General features: G+C 40.4%; 1 long non-coding RNA gene across 2 annotated transcripts; it reads left to right on the forward strand.

Annotated features, from left to right (window-relative positions):
• Positions 1–705: 705 nt before the first annotated feature.
• Positions 706–12,427, forward strand: LOC120374418. 2 transcript variants are annotated; one of them, XR_005586080.1, is made up of 3 exons: positions 706–808; positions 10,909–11,072; positions 11,509–12,427. It is a non-coding gene; the product is annotated as an uncharacterized LOC120374418 (long non-coding RNA). The 2 variants fall into 2 exon arrangements; XR_005586081.1 differs by lacking the exon at positions 706–808 and adding an exon at positions 821–964.
• Positions 12,428–20,903: the final 8,476 nt, after the last annotated feature.

Raw genomic sequence — 20,903 nt, forward strand, 5'->3', positions numbered from 1 at the left:
AGAGGAAGGGGCTGTGCGGTGTAGGGGCTGGATAGGTACAGTGGGGGGTATGAGAGGAAGGGGCTGTGCGGTGTAGGGGCTGGACGGGTACAGAGGGGGTATGAGAGGAAGGGGCTGTGCGGTGTAGGGGCTGGATGGGGACAGTGGGGGGTAGGAGAGGAAGGGGCTGTGCGGTGTAGGGGCTGGATGGGTACAGTGGGGGTACGAGAGGAAGGGGCTGTGCGGTGTAGGGGCTGGATGGGTACAGAGGGGGTAGGAGAGGAAGGGGCGGTGCGGTGTAGGGGCTGGATAGGTACAGTGGGAGAGGAAGGGGCGGGGCAGTGTCGGGGCTGGATGGGTACAGAGGGGGTATGAGAGGAAGGGGCTGTGCAGTGTAGGGGCTGGATGGGTACAGAGGGGGTATGAGAGGAAGGGGCTGTGCGGTGTAGGGGCTGGATGGGTACAGAGGGGGTAGGAGAGGAAGGGGCTGTGCGGCGTAGGGGCTGGATAGGTACAGTGGGGGTATGAGAGGAAGGGGCTGTGCGGTGTAGGGGCTGGATAGGTACAGTGGGGGGCAGCAGAGGAAGGGGCTGTGCGGCGTAGGGGTTGGACGGGTACAGTGGGGGTACGAGAGGAAGGGGCTGTGCGGTGTAGGGGCTGGATGGGTACAGAGGGGGTCTGAGAGGATACAGATAAATGGCGGAGTACACGGAGACAAAGAGGCAACAATGGTCAACATGATAGGCATTTCACACCAGCAGCCAACCCCCTGTCAAGTTTTTTGGGCAAAGGAGAGTTTTGAGGAGGGATCCGAAGGTCAGGAGTGGTGGTAAGCTTTTTGTTGGCCAGAGTGGAGGCTGTTTTCAGAGCTCCACTCCTACTTCCTCAGCTGCCAAGCAAGCAAACACACAAACAGCTGGCTCATCACAGGAGCAAAAATGGCTATCCAATCAATCAGCAGTGGAGAAAAAAAAAGAAAAAAAAAGTGAGCAGCATGGCATCCCCTGGAAGTTGGTGCCCATGGGCAACTGCCTGGCTTGCCTACCCCAGAACTGGCCCTGTTGAAAGTAGATTATTAATAGACCTTTAATTTTCAATTTTTACTGATTTTTAGTAAAATAATTTCTGGGTTTTAAAATAGCTACCAGTTTTCACTAATTTTTCACCTGAATTTTAGACTACTCAAGTACATGAAAATATTGATTATGTTAAGAAAATCCAATACATTATATTGGTTAGATGTGTTTTATGTTATTAATAAATTAGTCTAAATGTGAGGCTGTCTATTAAAGTAAGGCGAGGTAGTGGAAGATATATACACAAGCATGTGGATGCATATGTGTCCATATTATATACAGTTCATGAAATAAACTGCTTTTACTTTTAATACTCTTACTTTTCTCTCTTGCTTTTTTCTATCCTCCCATTCTCCAATATTAACCCTGATATTTATCCAGAAAACTGTGAAGTTAATTTTTTGCACTCATTTTCATCCATTTTAAATGTTTGTAATAAACATTGATGGATTCCCAGGAAATTTAAAACAAATTAAAAACTGAAAACACAGTGCCTTAATAATGAGGTAGCATCTCCCAAACATGTGGGCAAACAGAAGCTGACATCATGGGCTGGGTGGAGATTAGCACCGACAGCTCAATAGTGAATGAGAAATAAGTGGTGTGCAGATTGACTGCGAAGGGCCTTGAAAGTGAATAGAGCAACTTATGTTTGATGCAATAGAGAAGGGGGAGTCAGAGGAGGAATGCAAAAAGAGGAGTGATATGGTCAAAGCAGCGGTGTGACACTGAGGCTCATGGGTGGTTCAGTACCCTGTGTCAGCAACTCTTGTCAGGCCTGACATACTCACTACACCTAACACAATGTCATGATATATACCCAAAAGGTGGCATGTAATATATGACTGGAGAACTTAATAACTCACTGATCATTAATATTCTAGTACGATGTATGTATGGGATGTGTACCAAGGGTTATAAATATATGCTAGAATTATATTCTTAAAATGTGTTTGACAAGCAATGAATAAGCACAGTCTGCCTTAAACAAAGAATGTGTATTTGCTTTTCTGACCAGCCTGACAGACTTTGAGACAGTCTTTATAAAGAGGCAGTAAAGGACAAAAGCAGTGGGCTTTTTTTCTTTGCAGTTCCCTATGAATGCTGGCCATGTCTTTGTGCTAGCTTTGTAAACCCCTGTCTGACTTGCTCTTAAAATATTCTCCATGGCATTCGCCAAAGTGACCCTGCTGAATTAAAGCTATGCAATTTTCCATTAAAGACCTGCAGATAACGTATTGAAAACTGAAAAATGCATTTAAGGACAGTCCTGCCTCTATGTTATAATTTGTAATATACACATATTTACTTTAAAGGAAGATTTTTGTTTTAAGTGTCTGTTCCTGCTGCTTATTCCCCACTTAAGTTTTCCAATTATTCACTATTCTCACATAATCACTTCCACCTTGAATCCACTGTCCTGTCATAAACAGAGAGAAAAGCAGCAGGAGTAGTGAGGGCAGCAGTACTAATGAAGTATAGCAACAACGTTGATGGGAGAAGCTACAACATTTTAAGAGATTGTCTTCTGATTGTGACTAGATTTTCCAAACCTCCTAGAGGGAGTGAGTCTGAAAATTCTCAGTTTGAGCAAGACATTTCACAAATCCAATATTGTTAATATAAAATTAAAATCCCAAGATTAAGCTGGAGACAAGTTAGTAATAGCCTATCAGTTGTTCACCATGTATGAAAAGACATAGACATATTAAATTAGGTTTTTATTATTTCTTTGAATTAATATCCGGTTATTGACAGATTTGTCTCAATTTTTTTGCTAAATCCTTTTAATGGTGAAGTTCAGCAAACATAGTACATGGATGAAGACTTTTTTTTTTAGCCAAAAAATAAATAATGATAATTTAATATAAGTATTATAAGCCTTTTATTCATCTACTTTTATTATTCTAATCTACAAATCTCTGTTTGCTTTTAAAAACCTAAATACTGATCTAAATTAGTGAGGGTTTTAGCCATCAACTGCAAAGATTACAAGCTAATTTAGCAAGAAGCAGTTGCATTTCAAGGTACTAAACCTCCTTAAGTATTTACAATTAGCTTATGTGCTTAAAGAAAAAAAATAGTAAAATTCAGGTATAAAAACAACAGTACAAAAGGGAATGGCGGTACTCATATAAAAGTTATTCTTAAAGTGCAAGATAGAGTCCATTAGAAACTCAAATATTTTCAAAATATTGTAACATATTAGACATCTGTAGCGCACCAGAGGGGTGCTTCATCTACTTTTGAATCCATCTGGGCAGATGTTACATTCTTGGCCTTGAGTGGTTGCTACTTGTCACGAGTTACAATGTAAAGCTTCAAAGTTTTCATTCCATGACCTAATGTAAATTTCAGACATTGAGCCAAATTCAGCACAGGTGTAAGGGGAGGCAGTGACTTCAATGGAGAAGGATGAATTGGGCTCTGTACCATATCTGTAGGGAAAAAACCCTTGTGCTTTGAGGGGGGAGGGCATAAAAGAGAGCAAAATTAATTAATTTATTTTATTTTCTGAATGATAAACTCTAAAATTTGTAGCTCCCATTTGGGAAACAATAATGTATGCATGATGCTGGCAGACCAGGTGCTAGCGCATGCCAAAGCCCCAGGTCAATTCACTTGTGTATTAGTATAGATCAAAATTATTTTTAAATGTATAAGAGTGTATTTGGTGTTAAAACTCCATGAAAACTAATGGAATTTTACATGCATTGTTTTTACTTATCTGTATCCTGTTATAATGGAGTAGCAAACATTTACACTTGTAACTATATAAACTCATCAAAGGAGAAAGAAGTCTTGTGAAAAGCAAATTAAGAACTTTTAACAGAAAAGTGCTAATTTCAAAGCAAGTGGTCATTGTGTATGATAATTGGAGGTCAAAGACTCAAAATGCATTTCTCACTCTCCATCACCAAAGGAAAAGCCTACATGGGTAGTGACGCTGTCAGCTTGTTTTCTGTGAGAAGAAGCTATAAGACTAAATTAAAGGAAACACCCTTCATCTCTGGACTATTTGGATTCTAACAGGGTGGAATAACTGAACAAGAAGACTGAGATCCACAAAGTTATTCTGAGTAGCCCTGAGAGGCTTTTGGGAAATTGGCAGTTTATTACATCACTGCCAGAGTTTGGAATTATCGACTGTGACTCACCTGTACTTACATTTTACCTGCTTTAACCTCTCAATAACTCTCACTTCCTTTTCTTGGCTAATAAATCATTAGTTAGTTTACTATAGAATTGGCTACCACCGTTGTCTTTGGTGTAAGATCTAGAGTATCAAATGATCTGGGGTAAGTGACTAGTCTCTTGGGATTGGGAGCAACCTGATGTGATGTGATTTTTGGTTTAAGTGACCTTTTATCATAAAGTCTAGTTTGTCTGGGTGGCAAGATAGTTCCCTTAGACTCTCCAGTCTGTCTGTGACTCCATGAGACTGGTATAGTGATCTAGGAGTTCACATTTGTTACCTGCTTGGTGAAATCTAATTATAGAACATATTACCAGTTTGGGGTGTCTGCTTTGTTTTCTGACAGTCTGTCCTGAGGTAGGCACTCATGGTCGTGAGCCACTCCAGACAGTGTGACAGTATGGTGAAAAATACCAGACATTAGGTATTCCAATGGTATTAGCATTTTAATAAATAGTGCACAACATTTATAAAAACCCAACTGATTCTTTGTGGCATCAGTCATAAAGTTTCAATTATTCAAGAAAATTTCAGCTGAAAGTTGACTATGTAGCCATGTAATTTTAGTCTGTCATGCAGGTTGAAATTCATTCATTCTTCTGCTCATGCTAAATGGGGCCAGAATTTCACCACTATCTATTTTCCAGTATTTTGGAAATTATTGTGAGTATGGTACTTACAAAAAAGTACACAAAAGAGTATGGTATTTTTTAAAAAGAGAGATAATATTAATAAACACTCCAAATACAAAATTATATATTATCATCAAGGTAAATCCCATAGGAACGTAGCCACCTTACAGATTGAGTGTCACCTGGAATCAGTCTCTGGCTAGGTCCTTATAATGGGCTGTCTGGATGGATGTTCAGTCTGTGTTCATCATTGGTGATCTTATTGTGTCACTGAAGCTTATGGCAACCATGTGATCACTGACTATGTAGCTGCATTCCTTGATAACACGCTTTGTAATTTCAGCCAAATTATTTCCATACCAAGAAAAGCGCTGAAAGCGAACCAATGCTGATCGAGGAAGTTACTGGGCTCAGGTACGAATATCCTCACTGGTGATCTTGTCCTGACCCTTAATATGAAGCAGCTGATGAAGACAATGAGAATCAAAATGTCAATCCACCACTCTTCAGCCTTCCTTTGCAACCAGAATTCACTACCATACAACTGAGTTGTTATAACCATAGTTCTATTGATCTGCAGATTTGTGGTATGCTTGATGTCACAACATTTCCGCTACTGAAGGGCCTGGAACAGAATGGCAGCTGCTGCTATACAAGCAGCCATATCTTTAAAACATCCTCCAACACTGTCTATAACCAGTGGTACATTTAAGGGTCAGAACATGGTCACCAAACAAGAAGCCTTGGGCCCAATGGTCATGTCACTTTAAGCTTTTTTAAACATAAAAGGTAAAAATAAATAAATAAAACAAATCACAAGCCTAAACCAAAGGGGAAATCTCACCCAAATTGTGTAGGCTTGCGTATTTCCAATTATCGGAAACTAGCACCAAGGTGACACTTTTCCTTAGCAAATTGTTCTGTGATGCAATCCAGCTCCAAATTTGCTATCTGGTCTTTCTCAAGAGGAAGGAGCTCAAGGTCACTCAGCTGTGTCTGTGATAGTGTTGAACACGTAGTTTTGGGCATGTCTTGTTGGGAATATTTTGCTAGCTTGGGTGTGTGTAGTTGTGATGTTTAGGTTTTTTTAGGTTTTTAGTGGAAGGTGAAGAAAGATGTTTTTGTTTCAGGTTGGGTTAATTGTTGTGAGTTGTTTTTTTGGAGAAGTGGCTAACTTCTCTCTTTAGCTTAGCAGGCATATAATAAATTAGAGCTGTCTCTAGGATGATGTGTTATGTATGAAGTTATAGCAGTGCTTGTGTGTATTTTGTTAACCAATTAGCAACTGCTTGCTTGCTTGCTTCAAGAGTATAAAGATGTATGCTGGAGAGAAATAAATGACTCTGTTACCAATCAAACTGATTGTTGAGCTTTGTCCAGGTCCGCCATGCGACGCAACAATGTCTTACTATGCTCATTGCATATTCTGGTAAAACATCATCAAGAGAACTTGACACTATGAAATTCAAGTCGCTCTGCACTCTAAGTGACAAACTTAACACTGTGTTTTTGTAAAATAATACATCTTGAAAGGCAATCTCATGAATCAAGTCTAAAGAAAAATATAAGTATTTTGCTGTGAATTTCAGAATGTTTTCCTTTGATTCTTCTGAAGTTATACTCTGAAGTCCCCTGAGATGGAAGAAACCAGATAGAGTGGCTACCTCTTGAAAACAATCACGTGGAGATCTTAGTTACGTCATGACATTGTCTAAAACGTCAAAATATTCCTTCAATGGTTATCTTTTGCTTCTAAGACAGAATCATGTGCAAATTCATCATCCATGTGGCATACACGTATCTTCCTATGGCTTGAATAGTTTACATTTTCAAAGCCCATTGCTTCCCACCTGTTCTGAGATTCTTTTACAATTTCCTCATACTTTTCTTCAGATCTGGGTTTGCTAAGCTCATTCACTATGGTCTCAAATATCCAGAGGACTTGGAACAGATCAATTTTCTTTGACTAAAGGACTCCAAATGCTGGAGTCATGACAACTAAGCTCCTATGCCACCATGACAGATTGAGGTAGAATATCCAATCCATCAAAGACAGGTTGCTTTTTGCTCAGTGTATGTTCTCACTACCCCTGTGTTCAGCTAGTTTCATCTTCTAGACATTCAATTATAGTCTGAAAATTTACTATCATTGTCTCAGTGGCTTTCATTCAAGCTGCCTATCTAGTCTTGCAGAGTGCCTTTAGATATAAAGGTCTCCTTTATTCTTCCAAAGCCTATTCAATGTCACCTGCTGCATCAATCCTGTCAACTGCTTCAGGGGCCTGAAGTGCATCATCAGTTTCCCCTTCTCATTGCAAAATTGTACTCTCTTCAGCAAGAGTTTGAAGATAAAGAATATTTTTTGACTCGATCATTAGTTCTTCCCATTGATAATAAGAGTCTGTGAAATATTTATATATTTCCTGCAAAGTTGTGAAGAAAATCTTCAGGTCTGGACTGGCCTTATCTTCAGCAGCATGCACCAAAACTAGGGTAATTTGATGTGCTGGGCAAAGGATGTATAGTGCATATATTTTGTCTCCCTTGCCTGAAAGGTATTCTTTCACTTTTGCTTGAAATATTCCATGAGCTCTGCCATAACACTGTCCCCATCATGTCTCTGTCCAGAAAATGTGTTTGGAGTCTAATCCATACTTGCAGAATAAAACATTAGTTAACTGGTCACACAATGATGCAACATCTGCCTCCCTTACTGCCACAATACTTACAAAATGCTCTTTTATATGTACCTTTCCTTCAGTATGATCAATATTAGCAAAGCAAAATGACCATTTGACCAACATGACTAATATCCATGATTGCATCTGCAATAACAGGAACAAACTTAGCTTCTTTTTAGCTATTAAATATGAGCCTCCTGGTAACTGATGCAAAAAGACTTATAAGTTCATCAGTAATTGTTTTGGTCAAGTATTTGATTCTCTTGGTTTCACTCTTATGCTGGGCAAAAGTTGTATTATGTCTGGCAAGTAGCTTAATGAGGCTTAAGTAAATATTACAACTGTTGTTCTCTAACACTTTGCAGTGGCCCTGGAAGGGGAGAGCTAAAGTTTTGATAGTGTAAAGCAATATTTTTAGTACTTCTTGCCATTTCCTAATATTTTCAGATGCTTGTTTATCAAAACATGCATTGTTATTACAACACTTCACAAACTGTATAGCTGCCTTATGTGACTGTAGATGTTGCTTCCTCCTCCCATGAACAGACATGGACTTTAGCATATTCTTCCAATCATTGAAACCTGTTACACACATTGATTTTTGAGTTTCTGTATCCCCAAACAACCAGGAAATGTGACAGTATACACAATCTGAACAATATGGGTATGCTAGGCACATGACATGCAAATCTTCATACAGTGCATTTTTCATTTTGTAAAATGAAGAAGAAAAATGGTGTTTTATAGGGAAAAAATAAAACTGTCCATTTGGAATAGCACTTTCAATGGACTGGCAAGGACCAATCTACACAAACATACACAATTGCTTTTGTGATAAAACTGAATCTTAAAAGCAACTTATCAGATGGGAACTTCAAACTTATACCTTTGACCTGCTTCATTGTTGACCTAGGGTATGGAACAGCTTCCATATAAGGAGAGATTAAAAAGACTAGGACTGTTCAGTTTAAAAAAGAGATGAGTACCAGGCGATATGACAGGGCTATAAAATTATGAATGGTGTGGAGAAAGTGAATAGGGAAGTATTATTTACCCCCTTTAAAAACCACAAGAACTAGGGGTCACCCAATGAAATTAATAGGCAGCAGGTTTAAAACAAATATAAGGAAGTGCTTCCTCACACAACACACAGTCAAAATGTGGAATTCATTGCCAGGGGACGCTATGAAGGCCAAAACTATAACTGGTTCATAAGAGAATTAGATAAGTTCATGGAGGATAGGTCCATCAGTGGCTATTAGTCAACATGGTCAGGCACACAATCCCATGCTTTGGATGTCCCTAAACCTCTGACGGCCAGAATATGGGACGGGATGACTGGAGATAAATTCTCATTACATTGCCCTGTTTTGTGCATTCCCTCTGACCTTGCTGACTGTATCACTGTATGACACTTCCCAACCATTTGACAGTGCCACCTGCTCAATATCCCATTGAGATAGGTTAATACTGAGCTAGTTGTAATCTAGTATTGGAGGCTGCCTGATGATAATGGCAAGGGACTTTGTTTTATCTGGATTAATAACCAAAACAATGCATACTGCTTTTTACCTGCCCAGACTGGCCATCAGCTGCAGTGATTCACCAAACTGAACTAGCAGGGCAACATCCTCTGTGTATTAGAGGGTCTCAAAGCAAAATAGTGTTCAGCACCATGCTGCCAACAGCTGCCTTCTTAAGCTTATCCACTGACCAATCAATACCGATATTGAACAATGATGGTGACAGGACGCAGCCTAGCTGAACTCCTGTAGAAATAGGAAACCATGCCACGTATCTACTATCAACTTGAACACAGCCTTCCGTTCTGATCTCTTCTCTCAAAATGTAAATCAAGGCAACAGTAGGCCAAGAACAACTAGCTGTCCCCAGCATAATTTAACATATGAATATGTAAAATCAGCAATAATGGATTTCGGTCAACATTTTCCAGCAATGAGGGGCACAAGCAATTTCTACATTTGTGACATTTAGAAACAATATTCTCCTGGTTTTATTTCATCAGGGTTTTTTTTCCTGTTTAAATATAAATCCAGCAAGCTAGGTACAACGTATTAATGAGAATATCACACAACTGAATATTACATACAACTGAAACACAATTGGTGTCAATGAAGATGTCTAAATTCTACCCTATTTTTGAAAAATAAGGCTGTTTTACTTATGGTCTCAGTTCAACATCAAGGTACCATGGCTATTGAAATATCTCATCAACAGTTCAAATTAAGTAGGTTGCTGGAAATAACAAAGTCTGGTTTTGCAAAAGTGATGTTCACGAGCGTAACCCATATGGAACCTTTTTGCAGGATTGCTAACCTAACACTAACATAACTACAATTAACTGAAAATAAGTATATGCAGTAAGGCTCTCTGAACCCCATTTTTAATTCTTATAATCCTATAGTCCCACTAGTTAATCCTATTTCATCCTTATAATGCTATAGTCCCACTAGTTAATCCATTTCATCCTATGCAGAAATTAAATTGTCCAAGGTAGATGTCGGATTATCATAATAATCTTACAATGAACTGTAAAGACAGCAAGCAGATAAATCTAATCTTGAAGTTTTATTTATTGGATATAATTTTTTTTACACTTTAAGTTACACTAAGTTTCAAATAAAAATGCTAGTAAAATATTGTCTTCTGAAAGCTATCACCCTATGGTGCACACTTTCTGCGCTAATTAATGTAGTTCAGACCAGTCCAGTAAAGGGACACTATAGGTACTTTGAAAGAGACTATAAAGTCAAATTTGCCCCAAAATTTAGATTTTGTAAAATAAACTTACAAAAATTAAATACTTCAGGAATTAAAAAAAAATTCAATAGAATTTCAAAGAACATCCAAAACCTTAGAAACTGGCTACAAAGTAAAACTGACCTGACTATATTTATTGTGCATGTGAAGAGACATGCAAAAGGTAAACAAACATGAGCATTAATGAAAATTTAAAAAATATATATTTTACTTTTAATAATTTAACATTTTATTCATAAGGAAGGATATTTGTGTCTTAAAATATGATTTTTAATTTTTCAATGTCCCAAAAGCCTTTGCCTGAGGTACATTACTTTAGGGCAAGCTTCCATAAAAATTCTGAACTACATGATGGGAGGATGTTTGTGCTATTTCTTTAAAACTGTAGCAGGAACCCAGACAGGAGGAAGTGGGTTGGGGAAGGTTCTAGGTAGCATCTTGTTAGTGAAATAGAGAAAGAGAAGGAGTAGCTTCAGGGATAATATTGTTTTCCTTATTCATAAAGCATCTTGTCCAGAATTAGAAGAAAATATTTTTTCTGTGTTTTTTCCCCATTTCTACAGAACATGTTGTCAGAAGATGACTAATTTTGAACCAGTATGAATAGGACAAAAGAAAATGTCCTGAGTTCCATTATGATAAGTCTTGAGAATGGCGTGAGTGGAAGGAGCACTTCAACAGATTCTGAACCACAGTGGAGCTTAACACAGAGAGTGAATAAGTACAGGTTAGTTCATTCATTTATACTACAGAGACTGAGACTGAAAACATTTATAAATTATTTGTTTTTGCTAAGGAATGAGACAGAATTAACTATGACATAGAGTATCAGAGTTAGTCTGTATCTACAAAAACAATGAGGAGTCCGATGGCACCTTAAAGACTAACAAATTTATTTGGGCATAAGCTTTTGTGGGTAAAACTCCACCAGAGAGGTCCTTTGGGGCCATCTGCCTGTCCCAAGTCAGGGTAAAGGAGGAGGGTTGGGCGTGGGGCTAGCAACTCCACCCCGTAAAAAATCAACTTGCTACAGAAATGCCAACAATAGAGATAACAGGGACTTTTAGCCTGGAAAAAGAAGGGTCTTCAACTCGAAGACGCATGACACTGGGTGGTGAAAGCCACAAGGAAGCCACTAAGCCGATTACCCTTCTTGCTACCAGGAGGATTACCATCGGCCCATGGAACGTGAGGACCATTTATGAGTCAGGAAAGACGGCGCAGGCTGCAGCAGAGATGAGGAGCAACAACCTGACCCTACTAGGCATTAGCGAGACCAACTAACATCACTAGACAGGCACTGCGGTGGAACCCCCCAAGTCAAGCGGAAAAGAGGCTGTCCAAGAAACACCTGGTGACGCAACCTTCAGGCTGATAGCAAAAAAATGGGCTATACCTGGAACCAGCTAGAGCGCAGGATAGAGGACTCTGGAGATCTGTGGTTGGCGGCCCATACCCCGATTGGGGTGACGGGCATGAGTGAGTGAGTGAGTTTTGTGGGTAAACCCCCCCCCACTCCTTCAGATGCATAGAGTGAAAATTACAAATACAGGCATAAATATACTGGCACATGAAGTGAGGTTCATAGAGTGAGATTCTTTCCCTTGTTCTGATCCATTTATGCTGGGCAAAAGGCTGAAGTTGCCTAAGAAGTTCTAAAAGCCCCAGATCTGGCCAGAGAGAATTCCTCTCAGGACACTATCAGAAACCCTTGTGTAGGGGTGGTGTTAGGGGCCAGAGAGGTGTTTTGGGGCAAGGTCACAGTACAAAGCATGTATTGATTCTGGACAATGCCACCGCCCATAGAGCAGTTCGGGGAGGCAGCTGTGACCTTAGCCCCGCACACCCCTGGGCTCTGAGTTTTGTGCTGTGCTTCTAAGAGGCACAACACATAATCTCATGCATAATGCTTAAAAAAACCTGATCAGCATTAAATCCTATGAATGAACAGGTGTGCATTTATCCAACGATGCAGAGGCATGGGGAAAGAGTGGGAACCTTTATAAGGACCCTGTAGAAACAAGTAGAGCATTGTGACTTCACTATCAATAATGTACAGCCCATCTAATAGTTGAGATTGTAAAAGAGGAGCTTTCAGAAAAATTACACTTTTAAAAATTTCAAAGTTGTTTCCAATATGAAGCGTTAAAAAGAGACTATTTTTTTTTCAAAATTTAGCAAATTTTTTGTATAAAAAATGTTACTAAAACGTATGGACATTTTGAAAATAGTTTGATAAAATATTATAATATAAATTGATAAAATATTTTAAAAATCATAGAAAATTCACATAAAAATACAATTAAAAAAAACTCAATAGATTTGTCCGGAAATTTATTGTTTTAATACGAGTACAAAATTAATACAAAAAACCTTTTCATTCTAATAATTGTCAACTACCTTTACACTTAGGCTATGTCTACACTATGAACTAGGGGTGTGATTGCCAGCTTGTGTAGACATACTGGTGCTAGGTCTCATCTGAGCTAGCATGTTAAAAACAGTAATGTAACTGGGGAGCACAGGCAGTGGCAGCAGCAACGTCATGCTAGCTGCACCAAGTACAGTCCTACCTGAACCTTATAGGGTGGCTAGCATGTGCCGCTGCTGCAGCTGCTTGTGCTACCATGGATGCACTACTGTTTTTAGCATGCTAGATCAGATGAGAGTTAGCACGAGTATGTCTACACAAGCTGGGAATCATGCCCTTAAGCACATAGAGTAGACATAGCCTAAATGTCTGAACTAACTCTGAAATAGGTGTGTAGAAGGTGCACCACCACCCATAGTATCACCTAGTGGTTAGGCAGGGATTGATAGGTCACCTTCCTGTTAGAAATTCAGTCCTGCCCTTCGATGGCCCTGCCTCAAGGTTTTCCGGTCCTCCCCTCCTGCACAGAGGTAGCAGGGGCTGGGGCTTGGCGTAGTCAAAGCCTATTCCAGCAGGCCTCTGACCTAGGTGAAGGCCCCTGGTGTTACACGGTCTTGTGGGAGGGGTAGGGGAATCTGAGTCCACCCTCTCCACCAAGCTCCAGTCCAGGGCCCAACGGTGGGCAGCTACACTTGGCCCTTTGGGGTGCTAAACCTCCACTCTCTCTGGACCATTTTTTACCCATCTTTTTAGTTGTACCAGAGTAAGTAACTTTTCTCCAATCTCTGACTTGCTCGCTCAGTCACTTAACTTTCTTTTGTAGGTTCTTCACTGGTCTGTGTATTGAGGCCTCAGGCAAGGCGCTCCTGGATAGTATTTTCCCCTGAGGGTTCAGGGCAGTTGTCTGTTCCCTTCCACTCCTGCCTCCCTCTGAGCTGCTCTGTTCCCCTCTTTAAAGCCCTGCCTCCAGTTTGTACAGGCCCTGCAGGTGTGACTGGATGGGGCCGCCTGGGCCCAGACCTACTTTTTAACCCCTTGCTCACCAGTGTGGTGTTTGTGAACCCCATCACAAGGTGGTACAACTGGCTTAGCATCTGAACTAGCCAAAAAAAAAAAAAAAGAGTAATTCACCCAAAGTAGTGAAAGTAGGGCTGGCTCCAGGCACCAGCTCAGCAAGCAGGTGCTTGGTGTGGCCAAGGGGTGGGTCCCTCGGTCACTCTCCGAGGGAAGGTCCTGCCACCGAAGTGCCACCGAAGTGCCACCGAAGAAGAAAGCGGCGCGGTGGAGCTGCCGCCGATCGCGATCACGGCTTTTTTTTTTCCGCCGCTTAGGGCGGCAGAAACCCTGGAGCTGGCCCTGAGTGAAAGCATGGTGCAAGAGTTTAAATATATAGGCCAAAGGTTTTAATTATAAAAGAGCACAATTAACTGATTTTGTTAAGTTACATTGTCGGAATGATTTCTGGTTTCTAAAAAAGGCATTTTAAAAAAGTTGCCAAGGTAAAAAATTAAGATGACAAAATTTCCCTTTCCTGGAACTGATCTGCATATTGGCTTATGCAAATATTTCAGTCTCAGCAGCAACAGCACCATCTACTCTTACTTCATGCAAACGTGAAAAGCACTCAGATACTACTGATGGATGAGCGTGGTATAAGAGTATAAATAGAACAGAATAGATTACTGGGGAGTTTACTAAAGAATCATTTTTATACTGTTAATAATAAAAACAGTTTCCTTTAAGTTAAATCCACTGTGGCAACTTCAATGTGCCTTATCAACCCAATAAAGTGAAAAGCTTTTTCCACTTTAAATATGTATAGTTAGGGATTAACTGCAATTGTATACAAAAAGTATCAATTTTTTTCTTGCTATATCTGGGACATTTTTTAGAAAGTACATTATACACAGATTAGACATGCCACATTAACTTGGAATAACTATATACACTCAGCTATCATAGAAATGTCCCACCCAGACATTATTTGCTACTCGAGCTCTGCTCTGAAGATTTTATTTCTATTTCAGTGTCAGGCTGTTTAGATCTAGTTGCTTTGCTAATTTAACCAGATATGCTATATGTTAGCTTCCCTATTAATTGCTTAGGCTTTATATTTTCTTACAAACTGAACATTACCGTAGTATTTCTGGCACATCATGCAGCCTACTAATGATTGGATAGTTTACTTGTCAATAAGAACAAGTAAGTATTGTTGGTAGGATTTGAAAATGTGATACCCCCTCAGACCAAAACTGAGACCTTCTAGTTTAAGTCAAAGAAATCCTGCTGGTTTTCCCACACTTGCAGGAAACAATATGCTAACATTTCACCTCAATCCTCCTGACATTAGCTTCACTATTCTCATTATATGAATCATACAGTCTTCTCCTTCCATTCTGCTTTAATCAGCTTAATGCATAATACTGAAGAACCAAGAAAGGTCTTTCATCGTTTTGAATATCAGACAAAGGTTTTTCTGTAAAGTGCTGAGGATAGCCAAAAGTACAGGGAAGGTCTGCTGCCCTGCTCTTATTAAATAATTCCACTTATTCTTGTTTTCCTTTGTGATACACGTGACCAATGAGTGAAAGTTTGAAAAATGCACTTGTTTTTATTATTATCCAAATGCAGGCAATCGTAACATGGACACTGGAATCTCTGCTCTTTTATTTGGACCCTTTCAAATATGTTTGACTGGTGGCTTGTAAATTAAACAGTGAGTCCTAGTCATCACAATAGGAGTCTCCACTTCCAAGTGTGCGAGTGAAAGCTATGCACATTTGAATTGTACCTCAGATATAATTACTGTCCATTACATTTATTGAACACTGAATTTTTTGTTCTGGCCTCTTTAATATGTTAGCCTTACAAACAGAAATTGTTTCAGTTGCACAGTGGGAATAGAAGTGCCAGTCCTGGAAAACAGACTAGCATATCATCAGCAGATAAATATAATGTATGCACTTAGTGAGCAGTCTGCGGATGCTGTGCAGTTGTTGATTTTCCTTCATTTCTCTGCCAATAGATGGATGGTTTATGTGAATATTAACAGAGTTGAAGAATGCCCCTCCCTACCTAGGGCCACTCTGCAGAATTAAAGGCTAAAAGACACTGAAATAATGGTACATGAGGTCAATTGTGTGTATCGCAGCTGTCTATAGTGTTTCCGTAACAGTTGCATGACAGCTACAACTCCCTAGGCTACTTCCCTGTGGCCTCCTCCCAACACCTTCTTAATCCTCCTGATGATGCTTGTACTCCTCAGTCCTCCAGCAGTACGCCTTCTCACTCTCAGCTCCTTGCGCGCCTCTTGCTCCCAGCTTCTCGCATGCACCTCACTAACTGAAGTGAGGTCCTTTTTAAACCTGGAGCCCTGATTAGCCTGCCTGTCCTAATTGATTCTAGTAGCTTCTTAATTGGCTCCAGGTGTCCTAATTAGCCTGCCTGCCATAATTGGTTCCAGCGACTTCCTGATTGTTCTGGAACAGCCTATTATCTTACTCAGGGAAAAGGGACCTACTTAATCTGGGGCTAATGTATCTACCTTCTATCAGTCTCTTGTAGCCTTCTGGCCTGACCCTGTCACATACACCATACCCAAAACAAAATACTCCATTGCACACAATTCTCCCCTTAGCGAAATGTTGAGAGAATAAACAACACATGACAGCTATATAAACATGTTGCTTAATATATTACTGGAAGGTGCTCAGACACTACAGTGATGAGCATGGTATAAGAACCATGTTTAGTTGGTATAGTATAGCATAATATAGCATAGAATATTACAGGGAAGTTCTTTCCTGACTGCAAAAGATTTAAAAAAATCACTTGGCAAAATCAAGAGTCAGCCTGTCATTCAGTCTGTTGGAAATATAATCTAACTTGGCTAAAAGCTATCCAGAACAATCATACCAAGTAGATTCCTGGGTTTCAAACATGTAGTTTAGCATGTTTATCATAAACATGGTTATCTTTTTAAAACTATGCCAGATCTTTCTACACACTGATTAATTTCAGAATTCAGTGCTCTCATTTAAAAAATATCATTTGCTCACATCCTTCCTGCATGACATTACAGCAGTTTCTCTCATCTACATTTTCTTTGGGATCATGGCTTTTCAGACTCCAGAATTACTAATCTTTGGCCTCTCTCTGGTAAATTGAGCCTGCTCATGCCTGTGTGTGACATCGGAAATGTGAAATCTTATTAGTTTTTTCCTTAAGCTCTGGCAGTGACAGGCAATGTATCTCTTAATGGAGTCTGTTCAGCCATTTATCTATGTGGCAGGAGCACAATGGAGACTAAAAAGCATTATGCTGCACTAACATGACTCATTTTTGATTAATAGATAAACAAAGTTTGTTACCTTTAAGTTAAAGTTGCTCCATGTCTTAGGTTTTTAGGTGCCTGTCATCATTGTAGTTAATAATAAAGTTGAACCATATGCATTCTAAGCAACATTACAGTTAAGAAACTTAAAAGCATGGAAAAAAACAAGTAAAGGAGGGTGGATACATTTTCAGAAGACTCATAGCTCATATAAATACTTAGATAAATGTTCACATATATATGTTAGAGAGACAAGCTAGAGAGCAAATATCTTTTATTGGTCAAATTTCTGTTGGTGAAAGAGACAAATTTCTGAGCTATACAGAGCTCTTCTTCAGGTTTGGGAAAGATACAAGGTGGAACAGATTGTTTAGCATAAATAGTTAACAGATATTCAAGATGAAGTGGCCAGTTAACATCTCTGCAGTCATAGGACAAAAAAGTGGGTTACAGATTGTCATAATAAACCATAAATCCAGTGTTTTTATTAAGATCATGATTTTGTAGTGTCTAACAAAGCTATGAATTTAAGCTCCCAGGGTAATTTTTAGAAGGTGTGGTGCAGATTTCCTTTGAGGATAAGGACTGGGAGGTTATATATGGAGTGATTATTCTGTGAAAAATGTTCGCCTACGAGTGATATGGTGTTTTTGTCTTTTATAATTTTTCCGTGTGAGTTCATTTGAGAACATTCCTGCCACACACTGGAAGGAAAAAATCAGTAAACCTACCTGGAGATAATGCAAAAAACCCAAACCAACTTTAAAAACCCCCTCATGACAGTCATCCAATAGAAAATCAAACAGTGGAACGACTACAACCAGGGGTGGCTCTAGACATTTTGCCGCCCCAAGCACGGCAGGCAGGCTGCCTTCGGCGGCTTGCCTGCCGCGGGACCAGCAGACCCTCCGCAGGCACGCCTGCGGGAGGTCCGCCGAAGCCGCGGGACCAGCGGACCCTCCGCAGGCAAGCCACCGAAGGCAGCCTGCCTGCCGCCCTCGCAGCGACCGGCAGAGCGCCCCCAGTGGCTTGCCGCCCCAAGCACGCGCTTGGCGTGCTGGTGCCTGGAGCCGCCCCTGACTACAACAACTCCACAACCCACAGAATACCATCTCTGGGAGAAACCATGGCACTAGGACCCACCACGTGGACATTACACGACACCCCAACATCATCAATTTATCAAAACTATCCCTAACCAGAGCTGAAGTATCTGCAGTCTCCAAGAGACTGAACGTCTGCCCCATCAAGGAACCTGATACCATACTAATGTGAACTAGAAGAATTTTTTCACCGACTCTGCCTGAAAGAATTATTTCACAATGATGACATCACCCACAACTATCATGTCCCTACAGACAGTCATAAGAAAAAAGAATCATTTGCCTGCACACCCCACAGTGGACAGCCCACTTGATCATTACATTGTTTGCTTTAGGAAAAAAAATTGACTATGAAATCCATAACAAACATCACATCCACCACAATCTCTCCACTACCAAGAGGACAGTTACACAGTCCCTGAAATCCGATTACCAGCTAGTGAACAAACCAGCAGACATAGGGGGTGCCATAGTAATTCTCGACCATGAGGACTATGTTAATTAGGCCAACCAACAACTTTCTGACACTACCTACTATAAAGAACTCAAAGAGAACCCACAGCACAATTCAACCAGGAATTTAAGGACCTAATTAGATATTTCCCCAAACTATTCCAAGAGAAACTCGACAACCTCATCTCTCACAAACCCACTCAAGTGACCTCCTATGATGCTGACTCATCATATCTGGCCATGGCACTATTAATAAAGGAAAATCAGAACGCATAGAACCATCCTCAAACCACTCACCACAAAGGGCCAGCTTCCTCCAGGACACAACTAACTTCCTCCAGAAACTCCACAACATTAACAATCTCCCACAGAAGAACATCTGGCCACAATTTATGTCACTTTCCTGTATGCCAACATTCCTTATAATGATGGCATTGCTGACACATTGTCAAACTCATCAATTTCATCCTCACCCATAACTATGTTACATTCAACAGCAAACATTTTGTCCAAACCATGGGAACAGCCATGAGTACTAGGATGGCTCCCCAATATGGTAACCTCTTCATGGATTGCCTTGAGGGAGAATTTCTGGACAAATGCACTATGAAACCAGCGATATATCTGAGATACATTGATGATATTTACATCCTCTGGACAGAGGATCTAAACTTCCTCTTAGATTTCCAAGACAACGTCAGCCACCACCACCCATACATCAAACTCTCTCTAGAGCACTCCCACACCAGCATCAACTTCAACAATGGAACCCTACAGACAACTATGTACAAGAAACTCATGGATCGCCACGCTTATTTCACAGATCCAGTAACTACCCCAAAGACACCAAGAAATCTATTATCTACAGCCAGGTACTCAGATACCACAGAACATGCTCCAAGGAGAAAGCTTGGGATACATAACTTACTACACTTAAAACTGCTTTCACCAAACAAGGACATTCAACCAGAAAAATAGATCTTATTATGGAATGAGCCACGCAAATACCCAGAAAATATACTTCAATATGGAAAAAAACCCTCTGACCACACACCCTTACTTTTCATTTACCACCCTACACTGGAACCCATACAGGATATCATTAAAAAATGACAAGCCATACTTGATGGGGACCACATCCTGAAAAAAGTCTTCCCCAAGTCCCCCTCTTCTGGCCTTCAAACTAGGGCCGGCTCCAGGCACCAGCATTCCAAGCTGGTGCTTGGGGCGGCATTCTGCAAGGGGCGGCAGTCCCTGTTGTTTTGCCCCCAAGCAGCGCGCCGAATTGCCACCGCGGGTGGCGGGGGCAGTCCGTGTGCCCTTAGGGTGGCACGCGCATTTCTGCAGCGGCGGCAATTCGGTAGCAGCAGCTTCTATGTTTAGCTGTCCGGGGTGGCTTCAGCTAAACAGAAGCTGCCGCCGAATTGCCGCCGCTGCAGAAATGCACCTGCCGCCCTTTCAGAAGTGGTGTGCCGAGTCTTCATTTATTCACTCTAATTTAAGGTTTTGCGTGCCAGCAATACATTTTAATGTTTGTAGAAGGGCTCTTTCTATAATTCTATAATATATAACTAAACTATGGTTGTATGTAAAGTAAATAAGGTTTTTAAAATGTTTAAGAAGCTTCATTTAAAATTAAATTAAAATGCAGAGCCCCCCAGACAAGTGGCCAGGACCCAGGCAGTGTGAGTGCCGCTGAAAATCATCTCGTGTGCCACCTTCGGCACTCGTGCCATAGGTTGCCTACCCCTGCACTAAATGCATAATAATAATAACAATCCTGGGGGTAAAACCAGACAATCACTCTGCTCTCCAATGAACTCACACAAAAAATGATAAAAGACAAAAACACCATATCACCTGTAAGTGAACACTTTTCACAAAACAGTCACTCCATATCTGACCTCTCAGTCCTTGTTCTCAAAGGAAACCCACACAATGCCTTCTAAAGATGAATTTAAATTCATAACTTAGCTAGAGACTAAAAATCATGGTCTTAATAAAGACACTGGACTTATGGATCATTAGAACAATCTGTAACCCACTAACCTCTACTTTTTGTCCTATGATTGTAGAGGTGTTAACTGGCCACTTCATCTTCAATGATCTCTTACCATATCTGTTCCACCTTGTATTTAGCCATGACACTCCAAATTCCTTTCCCAGACTTGAAGGAGAGCTCTGTGTAGTTCAAAAGCTTGTTTTTTTCACCAACAGAAATTGGTCCAATAAGAGACATTACCTCACCTCTCCCCTTGTCTCTGTAGTATCCTGGGACCAATACAGCTACAACAACAC

The sequence above is a fragment of the Mauremys reevesii genome, linkage group 11 (genome assembly GCF_016161935.1).
Source record: "Mauremys reevesii isolate NIE-2019 linkage group 11, ASM1616193v1, whole genome shotgun sequence".
Taxonomy (NCBI): Eukaryota; Metazoa; Chordata; order Testudines; family Geoemydidae; genus Mauremys; species Mauremys reevesii.